Source organism: Asparagus officinalis, chromosome 4 (genome assembly GCF_001876935.1).
Source record: "Asparagus officinalis chromosome 4, Aspof.V1, whole genome shotgun sequence".
NCBI classification, from domain to species: Eukaryota; Viridiplantae; Streptophyta; class Magnoliopsida; order Asparagales; family Asparagaceae; genus Asparagus; species Asparagus officinalis.
The window spans coordinates 32,943,272-32,956,229 of record NC_033797.1 but is presented as its reverse complement, the minus strand read 5'-3'; the positions used below and the strand labels follow the sequence as shown (position 1 = coordinate 32,956,229).

General features: G+C 38.4%; 1 long non-coding RNA gene across 1 annotated transcript; it reads right to left on the bottom strand.

The window, feature by feature from the left end:
• LOC109835880 lies at positions 658 to 11,700 on the bottom strand. Its single transcript, XR_002245718.1, has 3 exons — positions 11,516 to 11,700; positions 6,499 to 6,501; positions 658 to 668 (listed from the first exon to the last, which is right to left on the bottom strand). It is a non-coding gene; the product is annotated as an uncharacterized LOC109835880 (long non-coding RNA).

Sequence of the window (12,958 nt, the reverse complement as noted above, 5' to 3'; positions counted from 1 at the left end):
GACCGATCATATCCAAAGTATTTCAGGCTCATCTATAAAAGAAACGAAACTGAAATACTTTGGAGGGGGTATCTGTAGGTGTCAAAAATTACCTATAGGTCTCCATACACGGCTCGAGATAGAGAGAAGATGATAAACGTAGCTATTCGAGTCACAGAAGCTCATGTGATGATGACAAACATATGAAGTGAGTCAATGGACCATACGAAGCAACAAAACTTCGGAATAATGGAAACACGAACTGATCATGAGCCCCGTGTTGCTTACGAAAGGTGAAGCACCCCTCATATCCTATTTATTCCATATATGATTCAATCATGGGAGCTTGTATATCTCCTTTTCAGATTTCCAATGCACTTTGAATCACGCAATTCTGAGTTCGAACAATGAAAATACGGTGAAAACGGACAGAGCGCGCGAAACTACGTTCCGGGCCTCGCCGAGACACCCCTTGGTGTGTCGGCTAGGCCGAGACACCCATGAGTGTCTGGGCTGAGACACCCACGGGTGTCCACAGCCCAAAAATGCTGATTTGGCGGTTTTAAGCTATTTTCACGAGTGTCTGGGCCATGCTGAGACACCCACGGGTGTCCACAGCCCAAAAATGCTGATTTGGCGGTTTTAAGCTATTTTTCGATCGTTAACCGCCTGGATTTGTTTCAATTGATCTGATATCATCCAAGAACATGATTAAGTGGTTATAACTGAAGATAAGAGTAAATCAATTGTTCTTATCCAAACACAGGGCTCCTGAAGCCTATAAATACAGCCTCAGGGTCTTTTTTTAGATCTAGAATTCACGAGCGTCAGCGAAGCCCTGCTAAATTGAAGACTGAAGGAGAATGAATTTTAGGGAGGAAGAGGAGACTTCAGCGAATTCTTCGGCATAAATAAGGAGAGTTCGATAGATCTGCAGCCCAGTTCTTTTCCTTGAGATCGCCGCGTTGCGGTGATCTCGAGAAGAGTGGTTATCTCACTGTTGCCGAGATAATTGCTTCTGTTTCTTGATTCCTTCGCGAATCAACGAAGCAACAAGGACGTGCAATTGAAAATTCAACAAAATCAATCAAATCACAAGTCGATCATGTAGCTAGCCATCAGAATAGTCATCCAGGTAACCATGTCATACAAATAGATGGAATTAATACTTAAAAATCTACAACAAGAGACGCAGTACGTCGAGCCAAATAATCCAAACAAGGAAATCCTCTTGTATATACCATATGTCTCAAATTGTAAATAATTAAATATTAACCCCGATCTATGTATGAAAAGAAACACAACTGACCTATATCTCATACAAGAATCCATAATCACCTTAAGTAATAAGGTCATGTAACTAGCCATCCTATCACAACTCACTGGTTCATCTCTCACAGAGTTAACACTCATATCACCGAATAACTGACTGTTCACAAATCTCCTACGCGCATTCAATCCTGTGAAACAGGCGGCTAGAGGACTACACGTAATTCGATCTCGGCCCGATCCAAACTCAGGCAAAGCTCAGGTGACGAAACAGGTCACGGATCCAAGTGGCAAAACAGGTCACTTGGTCTAACAAACCAATCCCAGGACAAACATGTCTCTGGTGCGAGTCTGGATGATACATCAACAGTCTTATCCGATCACATGAACATTAACTTCCCCATCCCAACTCTTCTCGTTTTCTCTAATTTAACGTTCATAATCCCTATTAAACTTGGGTTCACCATCTAAACTCAGTCAACACACTCACATATGTCACTAAGTCTGTTCATGACACTCGAGGCTCCTAAGTCATAAACTACTAATGGTTCTCAAACACAACTAAGAACAATACATAGCAGACATATAAAACACATTAAATAAATGCAAAACGTGAAATGTGATCATAAACAGTAACTATGTAATTCAGAAAATAATTCCTTTTTCAAAATAAATTCTTTTAAAAATTCCTTTAAGTTATTATAATTATCAAAAAATGATTCTTTTGCCGAATTAAATTCTTTTAACTTATTATAATTTTCCTAAAATGATTCCATTGCCAAATAAATTCTTTTAAAAATATTTCTTAATAATTCAAATAATCTTTTTACAAAACAATTTCCATTAAAATTCTTCATTATCATTCAACGCAAATCTACACATGATATCATAATATTCACATTACAACTAATCTATGCACATACTTAATTAACAGTATATCTAAAAACAATTGTAAAGACGAATCAATAAGTAACGGGAGCTTGCCTGCGGGGCCAAGGGACCTACGGACGAGGTGGCGACGTCATTTCTTGTTGTTCGTTGTTCGACGATGCGCGCAGCGGATCGACGGCGGACTTGTGGAGCAGGACGGCGACATCGGCGACGGGTTCGACAGCGGAGATACTATTTAGTTAATTTTATTTAATTCCCAACACTAATTTCTTCTTTCCTATATATTATCGGCATTTCGCCTGTTCACATTCACGCCACCCTCTCTTCTCTATTATTCTCTCTCTCTTCTCACTTTTCTCTTCGAGCCCAATAGACCCACTCCTCGACTCGGCCGCCCTCCCGTGCAACCCAGCTCCGCCGCCTCTGGCTGTCTCCTCCGCGTCCGAGCGCCTCCAGCCTCCTCAAACCACAGATCCCGCCGTACCCCGTTCTCTCGCTTCTCTCTCGCTTCATCTTCTCTCTGGCCGCTTCGCCTGACGTTAGGCACGCTGCGCTCGCCCAGACCAGCCGACGTCACCGCCATCCGCCCTTGTCTTGACGCTTTCTGCCGGCCTTCTCTCTGGCCGCCCCGCCCTTAAGCTGCCAGCAAATTGCCTGCGCAAGCCCCCTGCTCGCCTGCCAGCTTCAACACTTTCGAGCGCCCCTCCATGAAGCGCCAGTTCACCGCTGCCTCCGACTGCACACCACCAGCTGCAGCCCCTTCATCAACAACCCGCTACTAAATAATATATCTACTACCTACTTCCAGATCTCTCACCGCAACCTCCTTTCGTCACCCGCACCTGTCGCTGTCGCCTCCCTCCCACTTCGACCACCACATGCACACCCCCAGGTCTGACCACCGCCCATCTCCGATCCCAACAACCCATCTCCTCCTCGCCTTCGCTGCCGACTCTCCCGTCCTTGCCACCCTATGTCGTTCGCCACGCCAAGCTTGAACTCGGACAAGGCCACCCCCCACTTGTCCCTCAGCCCGACGCCCCAAGCGATTTAGCCGCTATAGATCCTCCGCATATAGGAAAGAGAAATTAGGGTTTAGGGAATTAAAATAAAATTAACTAAATTAAATAATTACTAATATTTAAAAATCAAAATAATTACAGAATAATTATCTATCTATAAATAAAAACGTACTAGTTATATTTATACAATAGCTGATACGCGACAGAAGAAATAATACTATAAATTATATAATTAAACAAGAATAATTAATAAAACATATAATTACTTATTTTAGAAATCAAATAATTACAGAATTATTATCTACGCGATAAAATGGATTCGTTGTGCTAATACAACCGTTGATACGAAATAGTCAAAATATACACATTGTACAATTAAACGTGAATAAATAATAATAAAAATATATTTACTTATATTTAAAATCAAATAATTAATTATGGAATAATTATATACACAGTAAAATGTATCAGTTATACTAATACGATAGATAATAAGTAATAGTAGAAATAATACAGTGAATTGTACAAATATAACGTAATTAATAATACAACGTATTATACAAAATAATACGTAATAAATAATAATACAATATATTATTTAAAATAACATGTAATAGTATCAAAAACATAACGGATAAGTTCTATAAATTTTTTACAGTGTTAAACTAATTTATAAATATCAAAACCATTTAAATAAATATAAAATTGGATTATAAATCATAGAAAATTCTAGAAAATCAAGAAAAATACAAATACTCTTTTAAAAATTATAATTAAATATTTTAAAATATTAAAAAATTATTTTAACTAATATTGAAAATTTATGGTCCTTACAAGTCTCCTCTGTTCTTCGATCAAAACTGACATTGTTTCCCCCCATCTAGATGTTCCTCCAAAACCATGTACTCGGATGCACTTGCATCCATAGTACTGCTCCTAATGCTTTGGCTATCCTTGGTATTGTCTCTGTCCTTGTACATCACCTCTTCGTTGAATATGACATATCGGCTCCTGATAATTTTCCTATTCTTCTCATCTCACAGACGATATCCAAACTCATCAATACCGTTTCTAATGAATGTACACTTCTGATGGTCACTGATATGAACATATGTCACGCAACCAAATACTCTCAAATGTGAGAGATTAACCTTCTTGCCACTCCAAATCTCCTCTGGAATCCCAAAGTCTAATGGAACAGATGACCCATGATTAATTAAGTAAGCTGATGTATGCACCGCGTCCACCCAAAACATTTTGGGTAGACCTGCATGTAGACGCATTCTCCTCGCATGCTCTGTCAATGTTTTGTTCATTCTCTCTGTAACGACATTATATTACAGTGTTCCTGGAGTAGTCCTCTCTAAACAAATCTCATTCAGAGCACAAAACTTTTTGAACTCCTCTAGCTTGTATTCTCCACCATTGTCTGATCTCATACACTTCACTTTCAGATCTGTCTCATTCTCCACCATGGCTTTCCACTTCTTAAAGATTCCAAACACTTTTGACTTGTGCTTCATGAAGTATACTCACACCTTTCTCGAGTGATCGTCGATAAAGTTGATGTAGTACATCGAACCACCAAGAGAAGACACGCTAGCTGGACCCCATACATCTGTATAAACAAGCTCTACCTTATGAGCTTTGGGTGGTCTTCCACTCTTCTAAAAGCTAACCCTTTTCTGCTTCCTGTAGCTGCAATCTTCACAAACACCAACTTTCACTGAATTAATATAAAATTGGATTATAAATCATAGAAAATTCTAGAAAATCAAGAAAAATACAAATACTCTTTTAAAAATTATAATTAAATATTTTAAAATATTAAAAAATTATTTTAACTAATATTGAAAATTTATGGTCCTTACAAGTCTCCTCTGTTCTTCGATCAAAACTGACATTGTTTCCCCCCATCTAGATGTTCCTCCAAAACCATGTACTCGGATGCACTTGCATCCATAGTACTGCTCCTAATGCTTTGGCTATCCTTGGTATTGTCTCTGTCCTTGTACATCACCTCTTCGTTGAATATGACATATCGGCTCCTGATAATTTTCCTATTCTTCTCATCTCACAGACGATATCCAAACTCATCAATACCGTTTCTAATGAATGTACACTTCTGATGGTCACTGATATGAACATATGTCACGCAACCAAATACTCTCAAATGTGAGAGATTAACCTTCTTGCCACTCCAAATCTCCTCTGGAATCCCAAAGTCTAATGGAACAGATGACCCATGATTAATTAAGTAAGCTGATGTATGCACCGCGTCCACCCAAAACATTTTGGGTAGACCTGCATGTAGACGCATTCTCCTCGCATGCTCTGTCAATGTTTTGTTCATTCTCTCTGTAACGACATTATATTACAGTGTTCCTGGAGTAGTCCTCTCTAAACAAATCTCATTCAGAGCACAAAACTTTTTGAACTCCTCTAGCTTGTATTCTCCACCATTGTCTGATCTCATACACTTCACTTTCAGATCTGTCTCATTCTCCACCATGGCTTTCCACTTCTTAAAGATTCCAAACACTTTTGACTTGTGCTTCATGAAGTATACTCACACCTTTCTCGAGTGATCGTCGATAAAGTTGATGTAGTACATCGAACCACCAAGAGAAGACACGCTAGCTGGACCCCATACATCTGTATAAACAAGCTCTACCTTATGAGCTTTGGGTGGTCTTCCACTCTTCTAAAAGCTAACCCTTTTCTGCTTCCTGTAGCTGCAATCTTCACAAACACCAACTTTCACTGAATTAATGCCAGTTAGCATTCCCTCTGAGTGTATAATCTTCATACCCTTCTCACTCATGTGTCCCAACCTATTGTGCTAAAGATCTACACTCTCCTTGTCTGCTGCAATTGCGAGGGTATCACTCGCATGTGAAGTTAGGTAGAGTGTTCCAGTCTTGTTGCCACGGGCAACCACCATAATACCATTAGAGATTTTCTATGAATCCCCGGTAGATGTTGTAACATATCATTCTGCTCCAAGATGACCAACCAAAATAAGATTCCTCTTTAGCTTCGGTACATGTCTGACATTCATCAGATTCCACTTAGAGCCATTTATCTGTATCTACACATCACCTCTTCCCATAATACTACATGGCTCTTTATCCCCCAAGTATACTTTCCCAAAGTCCCCTGCTACATAGTTTTAATGAAACTTCCTATTAGCAGTGGCGTGTAATGAGGCTCACGAATCAATAACCCATGAATCAGAATCACTATCCATAGGAAGGATCAAGGCATCTTGCATGATATGAGCCTCCTGCTCATTCGTATCCTTCTTTGGTGCTTTACAGACTGAAGATATATGGACATCCTGGCCGCAGTTCCAACATTTCTCTTTGATAGACCTCACCTTCGAGTTCGACCTCTTCTTCTTCGACTTTGATCGATTCTTGTCCTGGTTTCCCTTATTTCGGCTTCAACCTCTCTGCTCGAGACTAAGGGCTGAACCTAAACCTTCTGATTCGTACAATTTTCTTCTAACCTCCTCGGATAGAATCATACTATCAATCTCGTTCAGCTTCAACTTCTCCTTCCCTGCTGAGTTGCCGATTTCGGTCATGTAACCTGCCTAACTATCTAGCAACTGCGATAGTATCAATATGGCTTGCACTTCATCATCAAACGTGATGTCGACTGATATGAGTTGATCAACAATCATATTGAACTCACTGAGATACATCGTGAAGGAACATCTATTGCCATCTTGAGCTTGAAGAGCGTTTGACAAGATGCACCTTGTTTGCAGCTGATGGTTGCTCGTACATCTTTGCTAGTGCTTCCATAGGCTCCACCATCATCTTCTCCTTTAATATATTGTGTGACTGATTTTTTGAGCGACAATCGGATCTGATCTAGAGCCTTTCAATCTAATATTTCCCAGTCCTCGTTGATCTCATCCTTCTTATTTCCTTTTGCTTTACCCATCAACGGACGGTAAAGATCCTTCTGGTATAGATAGTCCTCCATCTACGACTTCCAGTAGGCAAAGTCTGATCCGTAAAACCTCTCAATCTTTGATTTGCCTTCTTCTGCCATAGCTCTCACATAGATATAATCCGAACAAAGCTCTGATACCAGTTGTTAGGGATTCGTCCTATCAATAAACTGTCAAATGAACCCTCTCGCAGGACGTGTCCTCCGGATCTTGTGTTGAAAGAAGGAAAGAAGAAATCACAGCAAATAAAAGAAAACTTTACAAGGAAAAAAAATAAGAGAGAACACCAAAATTTTAACGAGGTTCGACAACTTGCCTACGTCCTCGGGAGCCACACAAAAAATTTCCTTCGAATATTAAAGAAGATTACAAAGCTTGTAAGAGATGATCTCAAACTCCTTGAGATCACTCAAAAAGAACTCCCTTTTTATTTCTCAAGGAGCGCGATTTTTCTCTAAAAAATCGCCGCTCAAGGCGATGCAAAAAATGCCGCCAAAAATCCCTACATGAATCGTTACTGGAAAACTCATGTTCAAGTGGTGGTCAGGGTTCCCTATTTATATGGAAACCCTAGGTCAAAACAGATTAAGAATTTGTTTTCTGTGAGTTCGCCTGACTGCGAAGCTCGCCTGTATGGCTTATGTTCACCTGAACATAGTCAAGCTCACATGAACTGCTTCGCTTGCACTTGGAGCTCGCCTGCACTTGGAGTTCGCTTGAACCTCTAAAGCTTGCATGATCTTCCAAGTTTGCCTGAACTTCCATAGCGCACCTGAACTGCAGGTTTGCCTGAACTCAGCTTCGAGCTTTGCCTGAACATCCAAGTTCACCTGAAATATCAAGTTTGCCTGAACTATCAAGTTTGCCTGATTTCTTAACTTAGAGAAATCTTTGCTTTGCATGCTTGTTCTAAGGTTTGGGTCTACACCCGAAACCAACAGTAATTTATGCATCTGTCTAACAAAGAAAGAGAAAGGTATATATTGAACAAATTGATTTTTTACCCAAGCATTGGTTAACACTCGAGTCACTTCTTAAAGTATCAATTTACATATTTTCTCCCTTAAACTATGTGTATGTGATCATTTTGTGAGCCTGCAGTTTAATATTAAAAGATTACTAATGTAGTATTCTTTTGCATTTCTTGTATTTTTTGGCAATCTAAAAATAAATTTTGAATTCATAGAAATGGTCAAAGCGTAAAAAGTTTTGAGAAAAAGTAATTAAAAATGTTTTTTTAGTTTGGTAAAAAAGGAGATAAACTAATAGAAACCCATCAAGAAATATAAAAATATATTATTACATTATTAATCTATTAAATATTTGACTGTAGACTCACAAAATGACCACATTAAAATTATAAATATTGTTTGAGGGGCAAATAGGTAACTCAACACTTTAATGGGCAACTTGAGAGTTTCACCAACACATTAAGAAAGAAATGATCATTTTGTCTATATATACACACACAGCAATGTGGAGAAACTTGGTACCAAGCACAAGTTTTGGTGCTTGGAAGAGAGATAACTCATTTACATCCACTCATTCAAATAGGGAACGATATTCATATAGATTAGAGAGAGGATGAGAATGAGATATCTCACTATCAAACACAAAACTTGTACTTGGTACCATCTTCAAAAAAGTATACTATCGTAGTAGTTTGTGTTAGAGAGTGCATGTTTTTATATTAGATATAAAAAGAGGATTTGATCAGAAAGTTGTATTAAAAGAATAGATAACAATAAACTATTTCTTTCTGTCCACCACCTCCTCTACTCAACAAGTGATGCTAGGTAGGCAGTTAGGGATAGTCTCTCTCCTACGATGATCCCACTATCACCGTTCACATAGGTCGAAGTTCATGCTTAGTCCGGGACTATGAAAGTTGATTGGTCAGGGATCAGTCTTGTATGGAGATACTAAAACAATATCATGTCACAATGATGGATCCACAAACTCTGCCACTACGCAAGATCTCAATGACAACAACTATATCTATTCATAGACCTGCATGAAGTCCTATTTTCAAGGACATGACCTCTGAAAGGAAGGTAAAGGTGACGAAACATCAACACCTTGCGACATAGTTGATGCACTACGAAAATGGAATATAAAAACTGGCAAATCTACGTAGGTGTGCAAGACAACATCAAAAGATCTCATAGACGGAGGATACATTCATCACACTCTTTTCAAAGAAGAACGATGCACGACTACATATCTTTAAGAATCAATTGAGGAACATGCTTCTAAGGATGTAACAATCTATCCGTATTCTAAACATGTAAAAGCAAATAAATTTGTTCAGATATTGGGGCAATTAGATCCATATTTCTAATGTATAACAACTAAGATTGAGAAAAGCAATTATCCATCATTTAATACCGGAGTATTATAGGTTCGTTGCTACTACACATGGCTAGTCCAACTCAACAAACACTGTCGGAGTTTGAGAGTTTGATGGCTACACAAGAGACGCTAGTCGAGCAACAGGCTAGTGTTTCATTAAAAAATAAAGATGAAGGACTTTTCAACAACAAATAAAAAGATGAGAACAATGAGTGGTACGCAAAGGTTGGGGCTCATATTGACAGCCATGAAGTTCATACACCGCAAGAGCACGAACATCAGAGAGGGAAGCAAAGTGATCATTGAGAAAGATGACCTGATGGAAGTTGCTATTAACTATGAAAAGAAAGACCACTTTACCAGATATTACAGCTATAAGAGAAGACCAGCACTAGAGAAAGCTGCAACATTGAGCAAATATTAAAAATACAATGAAGAGAAATGGACTGCTCAAGCACATATGGTCATTGTTAAAACTGCATCAATTAATGAGGAAGAGGCAATTGATATTACATTGACCTCCATCACGGAAGAAACCTAGTCTGCACTGGTAGCGATATCAAAGTTGAGAAAGATGGTAAAGATAGGATCATTGGTTCAGCTTGTTCCAACCATATGACAAGAGACAAGGACAACCTCGTCAATGTGAAGGAATATATCACTAGTACAAAACAGGACAACCCAAACGGCTCTCATAAGCGTGAGAACCGTTTGGGCAAATGAAAATAGTCCAAATGGTTTAAACCGTTTGGGATAACAAAACCCAAACAGTTAAAACCGTTTGAGCGAGAACGAGATCCCAAATGTAGCGCCAAAACGGATTGTTAGCCCAAACAGTTTAAACCGTTTGGATGTTTTATTTTTTATTTTAAAACATCTCTCTTTCTTCGTTTTAACTAAACCCACTCCCCCCAAAAATATTCCCCCAAACTCAAAAACCGCGCCCTCAAAAATCCATAACCCCAATCTCTGAAATCTCTCATTCCAAACTCCCAAGAATCTGCCTCCTCTTCATCATCATCGTCGTCTCCATCCCCTCAAATCCCTCATCTCAAATCCCTAGCGACTTTCCCCCTCGGCCGCTCCCTCTGGAGCCTCCACCTCCGCCTCCGCAGCGACGAGCCCTCATCCTACCTGCCTCTTTTCCACCTACAGCGGCGTCCACGTTCACCCCGGTGCTAGCGGCCACTTCGTCTTCTGCATATACTAGGATCAAACATAACTAGATTAAGGTGAAACTTTCCTATCTCAAATGGCTTTGTATGGAGGGCAACAAACTTATCATAGATCAGGGGAAGCTTCCTTTTTCAGTAGGCCTACATTAGTATTGTAATGACCGTAAAATTTTGATACTAGTTAAAATAAATTTTTGGTATTTTAAAATATTTAATTATGATTTTTAAAAGAGTATTTGTATTTTTCTCGATTTTCTATAATTTTCTATGATTTAAAGTCTAAGTTTTATATTTATTTAAATGGTTTTTATATTTATAAATTAATTTAGTGCAATGAAATTTCTGGGATTTATCTGTTGTGTCGATACTATTACGTATCATTTTGAATAATACGTGGTATTATTATTATTATTACGTATATTTTTGTATAATATGCGGTATTATTAATTACGTATTAATTGTATAATTTCTTGTACTATTGCGTATTATTGGTCATATTAGTACAACTGGTACGTTTTATCGTGTAGATAATTGTCACATAATTATTTGATTTTAAATATAAATAAATATTTTTTATTATTAATTATTTTCGTTTAATTGTACAATACGGGTATATTTTCGATAGTTTCATATCAACGGTTGTATTAGCTCAAAATGTACGTTTTTATTTGTAGATAATTATTATGTAATTAGTTTAATTTTTAAGTACCCGAAATTATTTATTTTAATTATTTTCGTTTAAATACCTAAACCTATTTGAAAATAATTCAAAATTATTTTCCTTCCCGCGACAAACCCTAACAACCCCGTTCTCTCCCTCCGCATTTTTTCAAAAATGACGGCGGCACGCGCACCGTATTCACATTGCCAATCCATTCAATCGTTCATGTGACATGGTAGTGCGAAGATAACTTTTTATCAATTTCAATTTGAAAAAACTTCTCTCCGCCGAGGCAACCGTAACAGGGATAGTAACAAAATTCGATTAGCAACTCATTCCAAAACATCACAACCCCTAATTCAATTATTCAACAACAAAGATTCAGCTAAGATTCAAAATCAAAAATCTTGATTTCATTGCAAAACATCAAAACTCCAAATTTCTGTCCAAAAAAACCATAAAATTATTTAGTTAAAAAAATTTACCTGATTGGGTTAGAGGAGTCAGCGGGGTGAAGCCTGAAGGACGGGTCCGATGGGAGCAGAGTAAGGTCGGACCGTCGAAGGCTCGGGAAGGAGGAGAGGAGTGCAGAGTAAGGTCGGACCGTCGAAGGCTCGGGAAGGAGGAGAGGAGTGGTTTTCTCTCTTTCTTTTTTTTTTTCTTTTTTTGTGAGCGGAACAGAGACTGGAAGGAGGAGAGGAAATGCTGACGGAAATAAAGGAGTTGGGTAGGGTTTTGGGTATTCATTAGAGTTCTTTTACAAATAGAACCCCTAACAATTTTTGCATAAAGATCCTCTTACAAAGTCCACTTCAAAAATCAAAATTAATTACAGTTTGAGGGATGAAGGAGCGGGAGGGATGGGTTGCCCCCTGGCCCTGGGTTGCCCCAGCCCCGGGGCTTGGTGGGCTTACCCCAGGGCCGGCCCTGCTCCTCCGTCGCACGCCATCTGTTCGATCGTATGCCGACGCACACCTAGTTGCAGAACCGCCATCTGCTACGTCGCCTCGATCGCCACACGCCGCGTCCGCATCGGCATCATAGCCTCATCATCATACCCCACGGTCTCGTAGGCAAGATCCCGATACTCTCTTGATTTGTCATTCAATTCATAGGCTCGCTGTGACTTGCAAGATCCCTATTCTTGCTCAGTACAATTTTAGATTGATCACAGATTAATTATGCATACGAACTCGTTACCCGAATAATTATTCGTTACAAATACGGGACTGTCGTGAACATATTGGACTGAGAACTATAACGTATAGAACTGTCGTGAACGAAACGGACTGTGGACAATAACGTATGACCATTCACATTGTAATACATATACTGTGATGACCTGTACGGAATTATTTGACGAATGATACTAAAAATAATATTTTGATAATAAATACTGTAAAGATAAAATAAGATAAAATTATTTTAGATTAATTTATGATTTTTTTAAAGGATTTATTTGACAAAATAATCATTTTAAAATAATTATAATAAATTATGTTGGTGAAAAATCATTTTTAGAGTAATTATAATAAATTAATAGAATTTATTTGACAAAAGAATTATTTTACAATAATTGTAAATAATTTAAAGGAATTTACTTTAGAATAATTATCAATTTAGAATAATTTCAATAATTTAAGAA